Consider the following 18,676-nt stretch of genomic DNA (forward strand, 5'->3'; position numbering starts at 1 on the left):
CTTCTGAAACTATTCCAATAAATGAAGGAGGAGGGACTTCTCCCTAACTCATTCTAGGAGGTCAGAATCATTCTGACACCAAAGTCTGGCAGAGACACAACAGCAATATAAAAACTTCAGGCCAATATCACTGATGAACATAGGAGTAAAAATCCTCAACAAAATACCAGCAAATTGAATTTAACAGCATATCAAAAAGCTAATCTGCCAAGATCAAGTAGGCTTTATTCTTGGGATGCAAGATTGGTTCAATGTGCAAATCAATAAATGTGATTCACCACATCAACAGAACTAAAGACAAAAACTACATGATCATCTCAATAGATGCAGAAAAAGCTTTTGATAAATTCAACACTCCGTATTAAAAGCCTCCACAAAATAGGCATCAAAGGAACATAACTTAAAATAAGAGCCATACATGACAAACGCATACCCAACATCATACTGAATGGGCTAAAGCTGGAAGTAGTCCCTTTGAGAACCAGAACAAGACAAGGATGCTCACTGTCACCACTCCTATTCAACATTGTACTGGAAGTCCTTGTCAAAGCAATCAGGCAAGAGAAAGCAATAAAAGGCATCCAAATAGGAAGAGAGGAGGTCAAACTATGTCTCTTTGCAGACAATTGGATTCTATACCTAGAAAATCCCATAGCCCAAAGCCTCCTAGATCTAATTAACAATTTCAGTGAAGTTTCAGGATATAAAAATCAATATACAAAAATCAGTAGCATTTCTATATACCAATAACATCCAAGCTGAGAGCCAAATCAAGAACACAATCCCATTCACAATAGCCACAAAAAGAATAAAATACTTAGGAATACAGTTAACTAGGTAGGTGAAAGAATTCTACAACGAAAACTGCAAAGCATGGCTGAAAAAAAATCACAGATGAGGCAAACAAATGGAAACCATTTCATGCTCATGAATAAGAAGAGACAATATTGTTAACATGTCCATGCTGCCCAAAGCAATTTACAGATTCAATGCTATTCCTTTCAAACTACCAAGGACATTTTTTTTTACAGAATCAGAAATAACAATTATAAACTTCATATAGAACCAAAAAAGAGCTCAAATAAAGCAATTCTAAGCAAAAATAACAAAGCTAGAGGAATCTTACTACCTGACTTCAAACTATAATACAAGGCAAGCATAACCAAAACAGCATGGCGCTGGTACAAGAACAGACACAGAGATTAATGGAACAGGTTAGAGAATCTGGAAATAAAGTTGCACACCTACAATTATCTGATTTTTGACAAAGTTGACAATAACAAGCAATGGAGAAAGAACTTTCTATTCAATAAATGGTGCTGGCCTATCTGGCTAGCTATATGCAGAAGATTGAAACTGGATCCCTTCCTTTCACCATATGTAAAAATTTTCACCAACTGAAGATTGATCAAAGACTTAAATGTAAAATCTAAAACTATACAAACTCTAGAAGCAAACCTAGGAAACACCATTCTGGAATAAGCCCTGGCAAAAAATTCATAATGAAGACTCAAAAAGCAATTGCAACAAAAACAAAAATTGACAAGTGAGAACCAGTTAGTCTAAAGAACTCTACACAGCAAAAGAAACTATCAACAGAGCAAACAGACAATCTACAGAATGGGAGAAAAATTTTGCCAACTATGCATCTAACAATGGTCTAATATCCAGTCTATGAGAAACTTAAATAAACAAGCAAATAACAAACAACCCAGTTAAAAAAATGGGCAGAAGACATGAGCAGACACTTCTCAAAAGAAGTCATACATGGAGCCAATAAATGTGAAAAAATACTCAACATCACTAATCATTAGAGAAATAGAAATCAAAACCATAATGAGATACCATCTCACAGCAGTCAGAATGGCTATTATTAAAAAACCAAAAAACAACAGAAGCTGGTGAGGTGGCAGAGAAGAGGGAATGCTTATACACTGCTGGTGGAAGTGAGTGTAAATTTAGTTAGGCCACTGTGGAAAGCAATTTGGAGGTTTTTCAAAGAACTTAAAACAGGAATACCACTCAATGCTGCAATCCCATTACTGGGTATGTAACCAAAGGAATATAAATCATTCTACTATAAAGAGACATTCACTCATATGTTAATTGCAGCACTATTCACAAAAGCAAAGACAAGGAATCAACTTAGGTGCCCATCAGCAGTAGACTGGATTAAAAAAAAATGTGTTATGTATACATTATAAAATACTACTCAGCCAGGAAATTAATGAAATCATGTCCTTGCAGTGACATAAATGGGGCTGGAGGCCATTATCCTGAGTGAACTAATGCAGGAAATAGAAAACCAAATGTCGCATGTTCTTACTTATAAGTTGGAGCTAAACACTGAATACACACGGACACAAAGAAGGGAACAACAGACATTGGGGCCTACTTGTGGGTGTGAGTAGGCACAGGGCAAGAATTTAAAACTACCCGTGAAGTACTACGCTTATTACTTGTGTGATTAAATAATCTGTACACCAAACCCCGTGGCACACAATTTACTCATGAAACAAACCTGCATATGTACCCGCTTAACCTAAAATACAATCTGGAAAAAAAAAAAAAATCTCCAGGCATTACACTTCAGCACTTCTATCTCCTCACATGTTTGGTAGCCTTCAATATTCACTTCTTTCCATATTGTTACCTTGGACCTTGTCATTTACCTAAATTACATTATTTTGGGTTTCTCAAATGCAAACAGCCACTCCCAACTGCAACATCCTATCCTTACAGCTCACTTGCTTAAATTCTTCCCATTACTATCGTTCTTATTGAGACATTCACTTCATTGATAACCCCTTCTTTCCCATCTACTGTTTTCAGTTGAATAAGCCTCATAATCCTTTTCTGCTGGCCCAGATTCTATGGTTTATAATGAGTATTCCTTTGAAAAACCTCTGTTACCCTTGCTCCTGACTACCTTTTAGGAATTCTGTTTGAAAAGCTCAAACCTAGATGGGCCCATGCCGTGTATGTGTATGTAAGTGTCTGCACATGCACAGCTGCATGTGATGGTCACTGGTGACAACAGATCATAGCTGAAAAAAATACACAACTGAATAGCTGGTATATTTAAAATTTTTGATCTCACATTTTAAATGAGCTCTTATTACTGCTTTGCCTGATTTTGTTTCTCTTCTAAACTGTTACATACCCTTTCTTTAAATAAACCACCCTTATTTCACATATGATTTTATTTATGTAAAATGTATATCAGTGGTCCCTAACCTTCAGAGACCAGTTTCATGAAAGACAATTTTTCCATGGACCTGGGTTTAGGGGAAAGGTTTGGGATGAAACCGTTCCACCTCAGACTATCAGGAATTAGTTGGATTTCATAAGGAACACATAGCCTATTAGATTCCTCATATGCGCAATTCACAATAGGGTCCATGCTCCTACAAGAATCTAGTGCAGTTGCTGATCTGACAGGAGGCGGAGCTCAGGCGGTAATGCTTGCTGGCTCTTCCGCCTCTCACCTCCTGCTGTGCAGCCTGGTTCCTAACAGGCCACAGACTGGTACCAGACCAAGGCCCAGGGATTGGGGACCACTGTTCTATATAATATAGAATGAGTTTCTCGTATGATTTTATCTAGATAAAACGTAAATATTAGAAAAATTTACAATAATTTTATGCAAAACTATATATGTACATATATAAAAATAATATACATTTGCACTTATGCGCTATGTAATGATGTTTTGGTCAACGATAGACCACATCTCCAATAGTGATCCATATTACAATACCATATTTTTACTGTACCTCTTCTATGTTTAGATACACAGTTACTTACCATTGTGTTATAGTTGCTGATAGTATTCAATACAGTCACATGCTGAACGGGTTTGTAGCCGAAGAACAATAAACTATACCACATGGTCTAGGTGTGTAGTAGGCTACACCATTTAGATTTGTGTAAGCAGACTCTGCAATGTTTGCACAGTGATCAAATTACCTGACATTACATTTCTCAGAATGTATCCTCATCATTAAGGGACACTGACTATATATAAACATAACTATGTGAAAACTATATACAAAAAATTAGTGGTCCTAACTATTAAGTGAGGGTAAATGGGAAGTTTGACAAGATGGTATAAAGATTATATCACCTTATTCTATTAAAATGAAACAATTTTAATAAAAATAGCAATGGAATAATTTCATATGAGTAACATATTCAATACAAGGATGAGAGAATTACACCTAGCATGATTGGCACATTCTCTTTTGTGGAAGGTATTATCTTAATATGTGATCTGATGCATGTTCATTCATAAGTGGAACAGAAAACCTGAGGTTGGCAAGATTAGTGCAGTCCATCATTTTAGGCAAATCTCTATGTGAAGCTAAATCAGGGTCAGCAGACTGTTTGTTAGAAATGGAATCAAACAAGAGGAATGAAGAGAATTGGGTGCTCAGTGGCATTAAATTAAGTTTACCATTACTTTTCAAAGGGACTGGAATTCCTGAAGTCCACAGTACCTAAAGAACTACTGTGCCTGTCAAAATTTCCTTTGCTTCTCCTTTATCCTTTATTTCCAGGGCAGACTAAAACCCCTTCTCTTTCATTATGTATACTTATAATTTCAAGCAAAGTACAGGCAGTTTGTTCTTGGAAGTCATCCAGTTTTCCTTGTATACTTTGCCTATATATGGCACTCTATGTTTTCACTTTACAGTTTGACCCTTACAGGGAAAATTTGTTTCTTCTATTTTTACATTTCCACAGGGAACCACCATAGCAGTCCCTAAGTGATGAGGCCTCGCCCGTATTTTTTCAAGCCTCCATGCTTTTGTTCATGATATTCTGTACTGGAAGATTTATCTTTGTCCTTGATCTCACTGACTTAGACTGAGTGAAAGCACACTTTAGGGATGTTCCTTGACCCTCCAGCAGTTAAATCCCCTTCCTGCATCCTGTGTATTCTTTTATTATGGAAAGAATCATATTTAACTGAAGTTTCCTGTGTGAATGCCCTTGAGGTCAGAAACCATGTCTCATTCATTTTTGTAACCACTAAACATAATGAACTTTCATTGTATGTCTATGGAATGAATGATTATGTGTATTGTAGCAAGAAATACTATTAGAGAATCTGCACAGGCCTATGATTGTCCTAGCAGGAACTTGAGGTTGAATTATGGTTTAAATCATCTGGAGCACTCACCACAATCAGAAGTAACAGTCCCCGAATCAGAATGGCTTCTTGACCATGGTTTCTCCATAAGTTTACAGAGAAAGAAAAAATCTGAAAAGAGTCTATTAACTTGCATGTACTATATAATTTTTGTCCAACTTTTCAATAGCATAATTGTCTAGGCCATAGGGTGGCTTCTAGCTGATTCTTTCACATGAGCAATTCTTTATTTTATGCATATGGAATAGCCAAGATAGTGTGTTCAACACTTTCTGCAATAACAGAAATATTCCACTGAAGGCATCTTTTATGCACAGACAACATAAATGTATGGCTTATAAGTGAAATTTTAGAACTCCTGAGGTAGTTTCCTTATTGACACCCACATGGAAACGTGGGCTAATCCAAGATGCTGCCCTTTTGATCTTACCACAAAAACACTTGAGGTTATAAATAAAGCACCAAGTGTATGACGAAGGTAGTATATGATTCACAGTAGCTATATTAAATATTGCTTTCTCAGACATTTAGTAGTAATATACACTTTTGGAAAATGATTATTAGTGAACACAAAAATGAAAAGGAGGCAATATAATTAATACTCTATGATCTTTCTTAGAAGAGTATCCCAATAGAAACTTCCTTTATTATAAAGTTTTAAAAATTACATGATAATTAATAACTAAAGCCCCTACTATGAGTCAGTTACCATAATATATATTCAATGGATGTATGATCTGATTCATTTTCTCTGTGTGTGTGTGTGTGTGTGTGAGACACTTGACTTTAGTCAGGACTGGAACTCTTATGTACAATTGGTGGGATTATAAAATAATGCGACCACTATGGAAAACAGTATGGCAGTTCCTCAAAAAATTACACATAATTTTATGTAACTATACTATAACTAGAACTACCATATAATCTAGCAACCTCACTTCTGGGTGTATAGCTGAAACAATTGAAAGCAGGGTCTTGAAGAAATATTTGCACACCCATGTTCATAGCAGTATTATTCACAATAGCCAAGTGATAAAAGCAACCCAAATGATCACTGATGGAAGAATGAATAAACAAAATGTAGTATACACATAACATGGAATATTATTCAGCCTTATAAAGAAGGAAAATCATGTTACATGCTACAGCACGGATAAAACTTGAGGCCATTACATTAAGCTAAAAAGCCAGCCACAGAAAAACACACAAAAAGCAAAAAAAACCCCACAAATGTATGGGCCGGACAAGGTGGCTCATGCCTGTAATCCCAGCACTTTGGGAGGCCGAGGCGGGTGGATCACCTGAGGTCAGGAGTTCGAGACCAGCCTGACCAACCTAGAGTGACTCCTTCTCTACTAAAAATACAAAATTAGCCTGGCACAGTGGTGCATGCCTATAATCCCAGCTTCTTGAGAGGCTGAGGCAGGAGAATCACTTGAAGCTGGGAGGCGGAGGTTGTGGTGAGCCGAGATCGTGCCATTGCACTCCAGCCTGGGCAACAAGAGAGAAACTCCACCTCGAAAACAAACAAACAAACAAAAAACCAAATGTATGATCCCATTTATATGAAGTATCTAAAGTAGTCACATTTGTAGAGAAAGAAACTAGAATGGTGGTTGTCAGGGGCTACGGAGAGGAGAAGAAAGGGAGTTATTGTTTAATGGCTAGAGAGTTTCAGTTTTCTAAGATGAAAAAGTTCTGGAGATCTGTTTTACAACAATGTAAATATATATTCACATTAACACTACTGAACTGTACATTTTAAAATGGTTAAGAGCATACATTTTATGTTATGTACTTATCACCACAATTTTTTAAAAAGAAGATGCATAGTCAGAAAAAGCAGAATTGGTAGGGACAAAAAGTAGAAGCAGAAGTGGAGGCAGAGAATTTTTTAAAATTTTTACTTTTTACTCTTGTGGGTACATAGCAGGTGTATATATTTATGGGGTGCATGAGATGTTTTGATATAGGCATGCAGTCATGCCTATATCTTCCATACTTGTGTGTCTGACTGAAGTCATTTAATAAAGACACAGACACACACACACGTATGGCAGACCTGTTTGGTTGGTTAATTTTTTTTTTGAGATCGACTCTTGCTGTGTCGGCCAGGCTGGAGTGCAATGGTGTGATCTTGGCTCACTGCAACCTCTCCTCCTGGGTTCAAGCGATTCTCCTCCCTCAGCCTCTCAAGTAGCTGGGACTATAGGCGCCCACCACCATGCCTGGCTAATTTTTGTATTTTTAGTATAGATGGGGTTTCGCCATGTTGGCCAGGCTGGTCTGGAACTCCTGACCTCGTGATCTGCCCACCTCGGCCTCCCAATGTGCTGGGATTACAGGCATGATCCGCTGTGCCCAGCCTCTATTTTCTCTTTTTAAGAAAAACTCCAATGTCCCTTTTTCAGATATGGGGGAGCTGAAGTGCCATATGAGAGGCTGGTTCCTCCTTAGTCCTAGGAGTTACATCTTGCTTAATAAAAGTCAATCAAGCACTCCCATTTTCCTTTCTAGTGTTAGAACTAAAAATGCAAATGAGACCCAAATATATAGAATGAAACAAATAAATTTGGGAAATTGCTGAGAAACCTCTTGTTATTTTTAACAAGGGACTTAATGAGATATGCTCTGCATAGGGGTTCTTGTGTTCTGTACTCACTGCCGTTTTATTTCAGACTCTTTTAAGGAGTTTGTATAGTTAACGGCCTTTGAAGTTAGAGACAGTTTTGGAGCAAAGGACATGTTTGTTTACTGCCCAGAAAAACGAAGATAATATCCCCCTCCAGCGCAAAAGTCAAGTGGATTGCTTAAAGTCCATTATAAAAGATTATAATACCCTAATATCAGAATTCCTCTCCTGTGAAAACAATCTGCCGAGCATGCAGGCATTACCAGACCCTTGTCACATTTCCTTGTGAGAATTGTAGCTTTGATACATTGTTCAAAAAGTGATGATACTGTGGCCATTGTTTTTGTTATGAGTAATAGACTGTTTATCTCTGGTTTACTCAGAGGTCTCACGTCTTCCGTCAACATCCATGAAGCTAGCAGGCTAATTTGATAACCTCCAAGTAGTGTCAAATCTCAGACCTTTTACACTTCTTGACACTCTCTTTCCCACTTTTGGCCATTAGATAATGCCCTGTGAAAATATGGAGGCAGAGCTGTGGCAGCCACCTTATGATCATGAGTGCACAAGTCTGGGACCAACAATGTTGTGCATGGCAGAACAAAAAGGATGGGGAGAACGTAGGTCATTGAAAATGTTGTTAAATCCCTAATCACAACTTTTGTAATTAGTCTATTTCTAGATTAATTTTAGTTGTGATGATACACTTTCTCTTTTTTAAAATCATTTGAGGCAGGTTTTCTATTACCTGGCAAATGCATTTCATCTAAGTCATCAAGGACTGCAAAATAATTTTGAAGGCTTGTTTGCTACTACCAAATACAACAATATCCAACATTTTTTGGTACTCACTATGTGTAAGTGCAGCAACAAATATTTTGGGTTATATTAAGATGTAGTCCTTACTACAACAACTCTGGACAGCTGTCATTATTATTTTAAATAGGAATAATCTGAGTTTAAGTAAGAAGCTTAAGACACTTCAACCAATAAGTGACAAAACTGGGACTGAAATCCATGTCTACCTGGCAGCAAACCCTGTGTTCCTAACCCTGATGTAGTATCTCCTATGTAATTTGGATACCCAGCATTCGTTGAGACTTCCACTTGTCCTGACTCTGTGCTGAGCACTTAATGAATTCTTCTTGCATAAATGGTGGGATGAATTTAGACCAATTATGTAAGTCTCTATGCAAATGAATGCCAAAAAACATTCTGTCTGAAAATGGACTCTTTAGTAAGTCCCTAAACAGCAATTTTAAATTCGAGGTCGGCTTGAATTCTCAGACCAGAACCAAAAATTAGATGCTTACTAGCTATTGCTCAAAGTGAATTTTTGCCACTTGTTGTGGATTAATTTCTTCAATATCTCATTCCCATAATTGGAAAAGTGTTTTGTTGTACTGATAAATAACTAATAATTGGATAAGCATATCTCCAGTCAATCCCTTATTCAGTAGAGTAGTATTGCTCAAAAACTGGTCCAACCACTTCTTAAACCTGAAACCATAGATAGAAACATCTCCTAAGACTGATAAATCCTAAGCTGTTAGAGACTGTGTTTGCCTAATCCAGTGCGTTATCATTTTCACCTAGGCTTCTGTGTATGCTTAATTAGGCACTCAACAACTCTCATGAATAGATAAATTCATGAATAAAATCCAAGGAACTAGAAAATAGACCTTCATTTTGATTTACTATATAATGCTCTTTGGGAACACTTCAACAGTGTTTTTGAGATTAGAGATACAATAAAGAAAAAACTGCATAAAATGAAACATTTCTTAGTATCCAACTTGCTCACTGAACTCTAGTTGCTTATTTCTGGCTACTCAATGTGATCCCTAGATGATTTTCTATTATAATTTATGAACATGACAGATTGATAACCTGTCTAGCTTCTTGAGGTGGTCCAAAGGGGTAAAAATCGTCAATGAAGATGTTTTTAAGTGTCAAAGAGAAAGATTTGGAATTACAAAAAAGAAAAACACAGGAACTAAAATATTCTAACGTAGTGCTGGGAGTAACGTAGTGCTGGGAGTAACCTCACAATATAACCTACTTCTCAACTGTAATATAATTTTTAATATAAAAAATTATTTGTTATCACTCACTACTATGGCCCAGAAGTGAAACATAATCCAAATACATTAGCCATCGTAATATAGGTTTGACATGTATTTCTCTTGTGCCGTCGTTTTCCAGAGAACTTAGTCCTAATTATTTAACACTTTCAGAGTCAATAAATTACCGGAGGGAAGCAAAAGGCCTTTTGGTGGGTGAAATTTCTCTGTGAAATGAAAGTTGTCTCCTCAAGTAAGAACTGGCAACAAAGTATCATTTAATAATAGCAAGTAATATTTTTAAATTACTGTTTAGAAATGTATTGCCTGATATTAAAATGACTTTATATAAATGCTGTGTCCTCAATTTAAAAGGACATTGGTAAACCCCCTAGGACTGAACAGGCCTTTTCTCTACCTAATTAAATTAAGTGCAGTGTACAGCGCCTTTCTGCAAAGATTGACAGAATGCATTCCTTGTCAGTTTAAGTGTTGCCTGTGGCGGTATTTTTTTTCTAATTTAATTAAAAGCTGTTCTTTTATGAAGAACAAGCTTGCAGCATAATTTCTCTTACGTTTACATTTGTCAAGCCTGTTTGGGAGAAGGAGGAGAGTGATGAGAAGGAGATGGAAGAGAAAAGAAAAAGAGAGAAGTTTTAGGTGCTCAAGAGGAAGTACACATATTTCCTGTTTGTCAGGAACATTTCATTTCAAAAATAAAAATGAGTGGAGATAAACCAGGTGTCTTGGAAGGGAACAGATTTCACTGCAGTGTGTTAGATCTCTATCATGTTCCCAGTCAGCACCCTTAATAAAGATACTGGACATTTGTCAAAGAGGTAATTACACCACAAATTCTCACATATTCAAATGCTTGTGGTGTGTTTGAGCCCTTCAAAGTGTGTGATTAGCTATGGAAACTGAGGTAGGCTTCTCAGTCTGTTACCACAAACAAAGTCAGGTGTAAGTCAGCAGTGTTGAGTTGGAAACCCATGTGGTGCTCTCAGTGCAGGTATTAATAAAAAGCCCATCTAGTAACAAACATCCTAAAGATACATAAGCGCCCTGAGAGCAAACTTAGACACCCCTTCAATTCCCTAAGTTATTGGTTTCTTGATCAAGATTAAACAACATCCAACTCCTTGAACTATTTATATTTTTACTATGAATTCAAGTATCTGTTTGCATAATTCAATAAGTAGCACCTCAGTGTTAGTATTAGAAGCCTATGCCTTCTGAATTCAAGCAAAGCAGAGAAAATAGAAAATAGAGGGTAGAAGAATAAAGGAAGTATTCAATAGAAATTATAAAAGTAAGGAAGGGATGGAAGAATTAGGTATATTCTATTTTAAGACACATGAAAGAGTATGACACATAAGGCAATATAGTGTTATTTTAATGTGGATTTAGATTACTTAAATGTGTATATGGGTAATTCTAGACAAACTCTGAAACACATTTAAAAATAAGTATAATTTATAAATTTAGGGAAGAGATCAGTAAAGTTCTATAAAATTCTAAAAAAGTGGAAAATGGGAAAAGAAGAATCAAAGGGCAAGTGCAACAAACAGAAAATACTTACAAACATAGTATATATTAATACAATTATGTTCATAATCACTTTAAATATAATGGTTAGAGTATACCAATTTAAAGATAAAAACTATCTTGTTGGATTGAAAAAAAGAAAAACCCAACTATATGTTGCCTATAAGGAACCCACCAAATATATATAAAGACCAGATAGGTTAAAAGTATAAAAGAATAAAGAAAGATATATTATGCTAACACTAATACAAGAAAGCTGAAGTAGCTAAATTGACTTCAAAGTAGACTTCAAAATAAGGAAAATTATCAAAGTTAAATAAAGTCATTACTTAATTGTAAAAGACTTAATTCCCCAAGAAGACATGATAATTCTAAACATGTAAGTACTTAATAATAGAGCATTGATATGGTTTGTCCCCACCCAAATATCATCTTGAATTCCCACATGTTGTGGGAGGGACCTGGTGGGAAGTAATTGAATCATGAGGGCAAGTCTTTCTTGTGCTGTTAATTATATAAGGGGAGCATTCCCCACACAGCTGTCTTCTCTTGTCTGTGCCATGTGAGACGTGCCATTCACCTTCCACTATGATTGTAGGCTTCCCCATCCATATGGAACTGTAAGTCCAGTTAAACCTCTTTCTTTTGTTAATTACCCAGTCTTGGGTATGTCTTTATCAGCAGCATGAAAATGGACTAATACAAGCATTAACACAGGTGAGGTAAAAATTGATAAAACTGACTGGGGAAACATAAAAAATTCACTATTATAGTAGGAGACTTTAATATCCCTCTTTCAATAATTGACAGATCAAGAAAGCAAAAATTCAGCAGAGAGCTAGTTGACCTAAAGAGAACCATCAATGAACTTAATGTAGTTAATGTTTATGACAATATTCCAACAAACATCACAGTACATGGTTTTTTCAAGCCTATATGGATCATTCACCAAGACAGACAACATTTTGGGTGATAACATATACTTTAACAAATTTAAAAGAAAATAAATTAAACAAGCTATATACTCAGACCAGAACTGAAATAAACTAGAACTTAACGGTGGACACATAGCTGGAAAATACCCAAATGTTTGGAAATTAAACCATGCACTTGTAAATAATACATGAGTCAAAGAAAAAAAATCAAGAGAATTTAAAAAATACTTTTTACTAAAGAAAATCAACATATAGCTTATAAAAATGTATGGGATGAAATAAAAGCAGTGCTTAGAGGAAAACATATGCATATGTGTATATATGTGTATACATACATATATGTGTATATATGCATGTATGTATAAATACACACACACACACACACACAGCAAGACCAAATTTCAACAAAAGCAAACTAGACAAAAAAGAGCAATTTAATTCTAAAGCAAGAGGAAGAATGGAAATAATAAAAGTTAAAGCAAAAATCAATAAAATTGAAAACAGAAATCAATAGAGAAAAGCAGTAAAACCGAAAACTGGCTCTTTAAAAATATCAATAAGTAAAACTTCTGTATTAGGATTTTCCAGAGAAACAGAACCGATATAATATGTATATATGTAGAAATTTATTTTGAGGAATTGGCTTACACAATTTTGGATGCTTTATGGCAAGTCCAAAATCTGATTTAGGGGAACCAGAAGGCTGGATTGAGACTTAGGAAAGGGTTACAGTTTAAGTCTCCTGCTGTAGAACCCCAGAGAGCCTATGTTGTAGATGACATCTGAAGGCTATCTCCTGAAACATTCCCTTGTTTCAGAGGAGGTTGGCTCTTGTTCTATTCAGGCCATTGACTGATTGGCTGAGGCCCACCCACATTGTGAAGGACAATTTACTTTACTCAAATCCATCAATTAGAATGTAAATCTCATCAAAATTGGCCTCACAGAAACATAGAATAATGCCTGACCAAATATCTGGGCACCATGGGTCAGTCAAGTTGACACATAAAATGAACCATTATCTCAAACAGGATTAATGGAGGAAAAAAAGAGAAAGAAAGAAGAGAAAACGGAAGAGAGAGAATACATATTACAAATATAATAAATGAGTCATTATTACTAAACCCATGAGCATCAAAATGATGACAAAGAAATATTTTAAACAGCCCTATCTATGCCTACTATTGGATAACTCAGATGAAATAAACCAACTTCTTGAAATACATAAACTACCACAATTCATACAAGGAGAAAAAGATAATAAGAATAGGACTGTATCTGTTAAAGAAATTATTTGGGTACTATGTTCACTACCTGGATGACAAAATCTTTTGTACCTCAAACCTCAGTGTCATGCAATAATATACCCATGTAACAAACTTGCAAATGTACCCCCTGAATGTAAAATAAAAGTTGGAGTTATTTTTAAAAAGGAAACTAATCAATAATTAATAGCTTTCTAAAAAAGAATGCACCAGTCCTGGATGGTTTCACTAGTGATTTCAACTAAATATTAAAGAAATAAATGATACCAATTCTCCGTAATATCTTTCAGAAAATAGAAACAAGGAACACTTTCAAATTTATTCTAGGAGTCCAGTAATAACCTAATACTGATACCAAATAAGTAGATTACAAGAAAGAAAAACTGCAGACCAACATCTCTTATGAATATAGATATGAAAATCCTAAATAAAATATTAGCAAATTGAATCCAAAAAAATTATATATATATATACCAAAAATTTTACAGCAGAGCCATGTGAGATTTATTCCAGATATACAAGGTTAATTAAATATTCAAAAATCAGTCAAGGTAAAACTCACTAATAAGAAAACGTACAACCTAATTTAAAAATGGGAAAAAGATCTGAACAGGCACCTCACCAAAGATATGCAGATAAAAATAACCCATGTGAAAGGATGCACAATATCCTATGTCATGAGGGAATTGTAAGTTAAAACAACAATGAGATACCATATGTACCATTAGAATGGCCAAAATCTAAAACACTGAAAATACCAAATTTTGGCAAGGATATGGAGCAACAGGAGCTCTCATTCATTGTTGGTAGGCATGCAAAATTATACAGTCACTTTGGAAGACAGCTGCCAGTTTTCTTACAAAAATAAACATACTTTTACTATATAATTCAACAATCATGCTCTTGTTGTTTATCCGAATGAGTTAAAAATATATGTCCACACAACTACTTTGAAAAAATTATGTCTACGCAATAACCAGCACACAAATATTTATAGCAATTTTATTCATAATCATCGAAACTGGAAGCAACAAAGATATCTTTCAATATGTGATTGGTAAATAAACTGTGGTACAGCCATACAAAGGAATATTGTTCAGCAATTGCTATGGTCTGAAAATTTATATATCTTCAATATTTAAATATTGAAATCCTGACCCCCAAGGTAATGGTATTAAAAGATGGGGCTTTGGAGAGGATTAGATCATGAAAGGCAGAGCCCTAAGGAGTGAGATTAGTGCCCTTAATAAAGAGGCCTGACAGCTCTCCCTCATCTCTTCTGCCATGTGAGGATCCAGCAAAAAAAAATGCTTCTATGGACCAGGAAATGGGCCCTTACCAGATGCTGACTCTGCCAGCACCTTTATCTTGAACTTTCCAGTCCAAGAATTGTGAGAAATACATTTCTGTTATTGATCATGTCAAGTTAAAAAGGTCCTGCACAGCAAAGGTAATGATCAACAACATGAAGGGACAGCTCACAGAATGGAAGAAAATACTTGCAAACATCTGACAAGGGATTAATAGCCAGGATATATAAGGAGCTCAAACAACTCTATAGGAAAAAATCTAATAATCAAATGATCAAAAAATGGACAAAAGATTTGAATAGACATTTCTCAAAAGAAGACCTACAAATGATAAACAGGCATATGAAAAGTTGCTCAACATCATTGATCATCAGAGAATTGCAAATCAAAACTACTATGAAATATCATTTCACCCCAGTTAATATGGCTTTTATCCAAAAGACAGGCAATAACAAATGCTGGGGAGAATGTGGAGAAAAGGGAATTCTTGTACACTGCTGGTGGGAATGTAACTTAGTATGACTACTATGGGGAACAGTTTGGAGGTTCCTCAAAAAACTAAAAATAGAGCTACCATATGATCTAGCAATCCCACTCTTGTATATATATCCAAAGAAAGGAAGAGATATCTGCTCTCCCATATTTATTGTGGCACTATTCACAATAGACCATATTTGGAAGCAACCTAAGTGTCTATCAACAGATGAATGGATAAAGAAAATGTGGTACATACACATGATGGAGTATTAATTCAGCCATAAAAAATGAGATAGTCATTTGCAATAACATGGGTGGAACTGGAGATCTTTATGTTAAGTGAAATAAGCTAGGCACAGAAAAACAAATATTGCATGTTCTCACTTATTTGTGGGATCTAAAAATCAAAACAATTGAACTGATGGACATAGAAAGTAAAAGGATGGTTACCAGATACTGGGAAGGGTAGTGGGGTGGTGTAGGGGGAACTGAAGATGGCCAATGGGTACAAAAAAATAGAAAGAATGAATAATATCTAGTATTTAATAGCACAAGAGGGTGATTGTAGTCAATAATAACTTAATTGTATATTTTACAATAACTAAAAGAGTGTAACTGGGCTGTTGGTAACCCAAAAGATAAATGCTTGAAGGGATAGATACGCCATTTCCCATGATGTGATTATTATGTATTCAATACCTGTATGAAAATATCTCATGTATCCTATAAATATATTTACCTACTATGTACTCACAAAAATTAAAAATTAAAATTTCTGTTGTTTATAACCTGCTTATATATGGCATTTTGTTATAGCAATTATAACAAAAAAAATTTGAAAAGAAATAAGGCATCAAGCCACATGAATATGGATAATCCTTACATGTATGTTGCTAAGTGAAATAAAACAGCTCAAAAAGTTAACAAACTCTATGATTCCAATTATATGACATTCTGAAAAAGGCAAAACTATGAGATGACAAAAATGTTAGTGGTTGACAAGGATGTGGGAAGTTGGTTGAGGGTTGAACGGGCGAAGAAAAGGAAATCTTTTTAGAGCAGCGTATTGTCTTTGTATGATATTGTAATGGTGGACACATGACACTATATATTTTTCAAAACTGATAAAACTTTATAGCACAAAGAGTGAACCCTAATGTATGAAAATATAAAAAATACATTTAGGAAGTTGGGTATCCCAGGATAGAATATAGCTTGAAACGACACAATCTGTGTTTCAATGTATAAAATGTCCTTAATGAAGAGAATATAGGAAAGGTTCTTATCTCAGTAACTGAAAATGAGTGGATCTGTAAGAGCAAAGGTGAAAGAAGCTTTATAGAAGCACTCTATGCTAGTTGTTTCCCTTGGTGGTATGGATTAACAATGCTGATACCACTATTCATGTAGCTGGAATTGTGCCAATGAGTAAATGCATGTCTGATGGTGGGAGCTGGATTTTTCACTATTGATTACAGATAGAGAAGGAGGCTAGAATGATCTATGTAGTAATAGATTAGAGTTGGAGATATCTTATGAATTTATATTCAGCTTATCACAGATACAGATAGTCACATATAGAAATATTTATAGCTATATGTAGCAGATAATTACTTCCTTGCTCTGTCAGCTGAGAGGGCCTAGGAGCAATGACTTCTAATAGCATCGAGATCTTGTTTACTGCTACCACTCGCTAATGAAAGGAACCAAGGTTCCTGGGAAAAGTGGTTGATACTAGAACTGTGGCAGAAAATATATAACATGAACCTGGAACATACAGCAATGCCAGAAAGTAAGAAGGTGCTAAAAAACAACAACAACAACAACAACAACAAAAACGGAAAAAAAGAAAAACAAACAATCGTGGGGCATGTCAAAGGGCCATATTGAGAAAGCTCTCAATAGCCAAATTTGGAGCAATTTGAGCAACAAAATAAATGAAATTATATTGGATTATATCACAAAGTAAAAAAAAAAATTGAGCCCATGCTGATAAAAAGTATTGAATAATTACGTAAGTGAGAATAATGGAAAAATCTCCCATGCAGAATAATTCCAAATAGAAATAATCCCAATTTATGTAGATATTCCTCCTTCAAGGATACAAAGCATAATTCCTCAATTTTCAGGTTTGTGTTGTGTACAGTGACTTCTTTCCAAAGAGTACAGTGTGGGAAAGAGGGAAGGAGTAACTTTACAGTGCAGAAACCTGACAAACACTAACTCATGTGGGTGACCAAGTTTACTGCTAACAGTAATGTTGATAGAATGCTGATATAGTTTGTCTGTGTCCCCACCAAAATCTCAACTTGAATTGTATCTCCCAGAATTCCCCTGTGTTGTGGGAGGGACCCAGGGGGAGGTAATTGAATCGTGGGGGCTGGTCTTTCCCATGCTATTCTGGTGATAATGAATAAGTATCACGAGATCTGATGGGTTTATCAGGGGTTTCTGCTTTTGCTTCTTCCTCATTTTCTCTTGCTGCTGCCATGTAAGAAGAGCCTTTCGCCTCCCATCATGATTCTGAGGCCTTCCTGGCCATGTGGAACTGTAAGTCCAATTAAACCTTTTTTGTGGCCAGTTTCGGGTGTATTTATCAGCAGCGTGAAAACGAACTAATACAGTTGCCCTCTTGAAATAATATGAGAATGTGAGGAAAGTGGTACTTTACCTTTGAGATGTTCCTCACAAAATGAATGACCTCAGTTGAGTCATAATAAATACATCAGACAAATCCCAATTTAGAGGAACATTCTACACAATACTTAACCTGTACCCCTCAAAACCCCATTCAAAAACAAGGAAAATTTGAGAAACACGACCAAAAAGAGCCTAAGGAGTCATGACTAGTGAATATATTGTGATATCCTGGCTGGAATGCTGAAACAGAAAACGATTTTGAGTAAAAATGAATGAAACTTGAATAAAATCATAGATTTAGTTAACATGTTCTATTATTTATTCATTAATTATAACAAATGTGCTATAGTAATGTTAGAAGGTAATAAAAGCAGAAACTGGTGTGGGTTGTATAAGAACTCTATTTCATAGTTTTTCTGTAAATATAAAACCATTACAAAATAAAAATGTAAAAACCAATGTTAAAAAAGTGCATAAGCAATGTTTGGCAGACGTAATCTTAGTACTGGTCACAACTAATACATTTGCTATCATTTGGTAGTCAAAAAGCTGCTTGTTGGGAAGACGGAAGTGGTGAGGAAAAAAGTGAAGAAGGAAAGGCTTAGCAGACCAGTGTTTCTAACTCCACTCTTCTGCCCTAGCTTCTAGTTC

This window comes from Nomascus leucogenys, chromosome 22a (assembly GCF_006542625.1).
Source record: "Nomascus leucogenys isolate Asia chromosome 22a, Asia_NLE_v1, whole genome shotgun sequence".
Lineage (NCBI taxonomy): Eukaryota > Metazoa > Chordata > Mammalia > Primates > Hylobatidae > Nomascus > Nomascus leucogenys.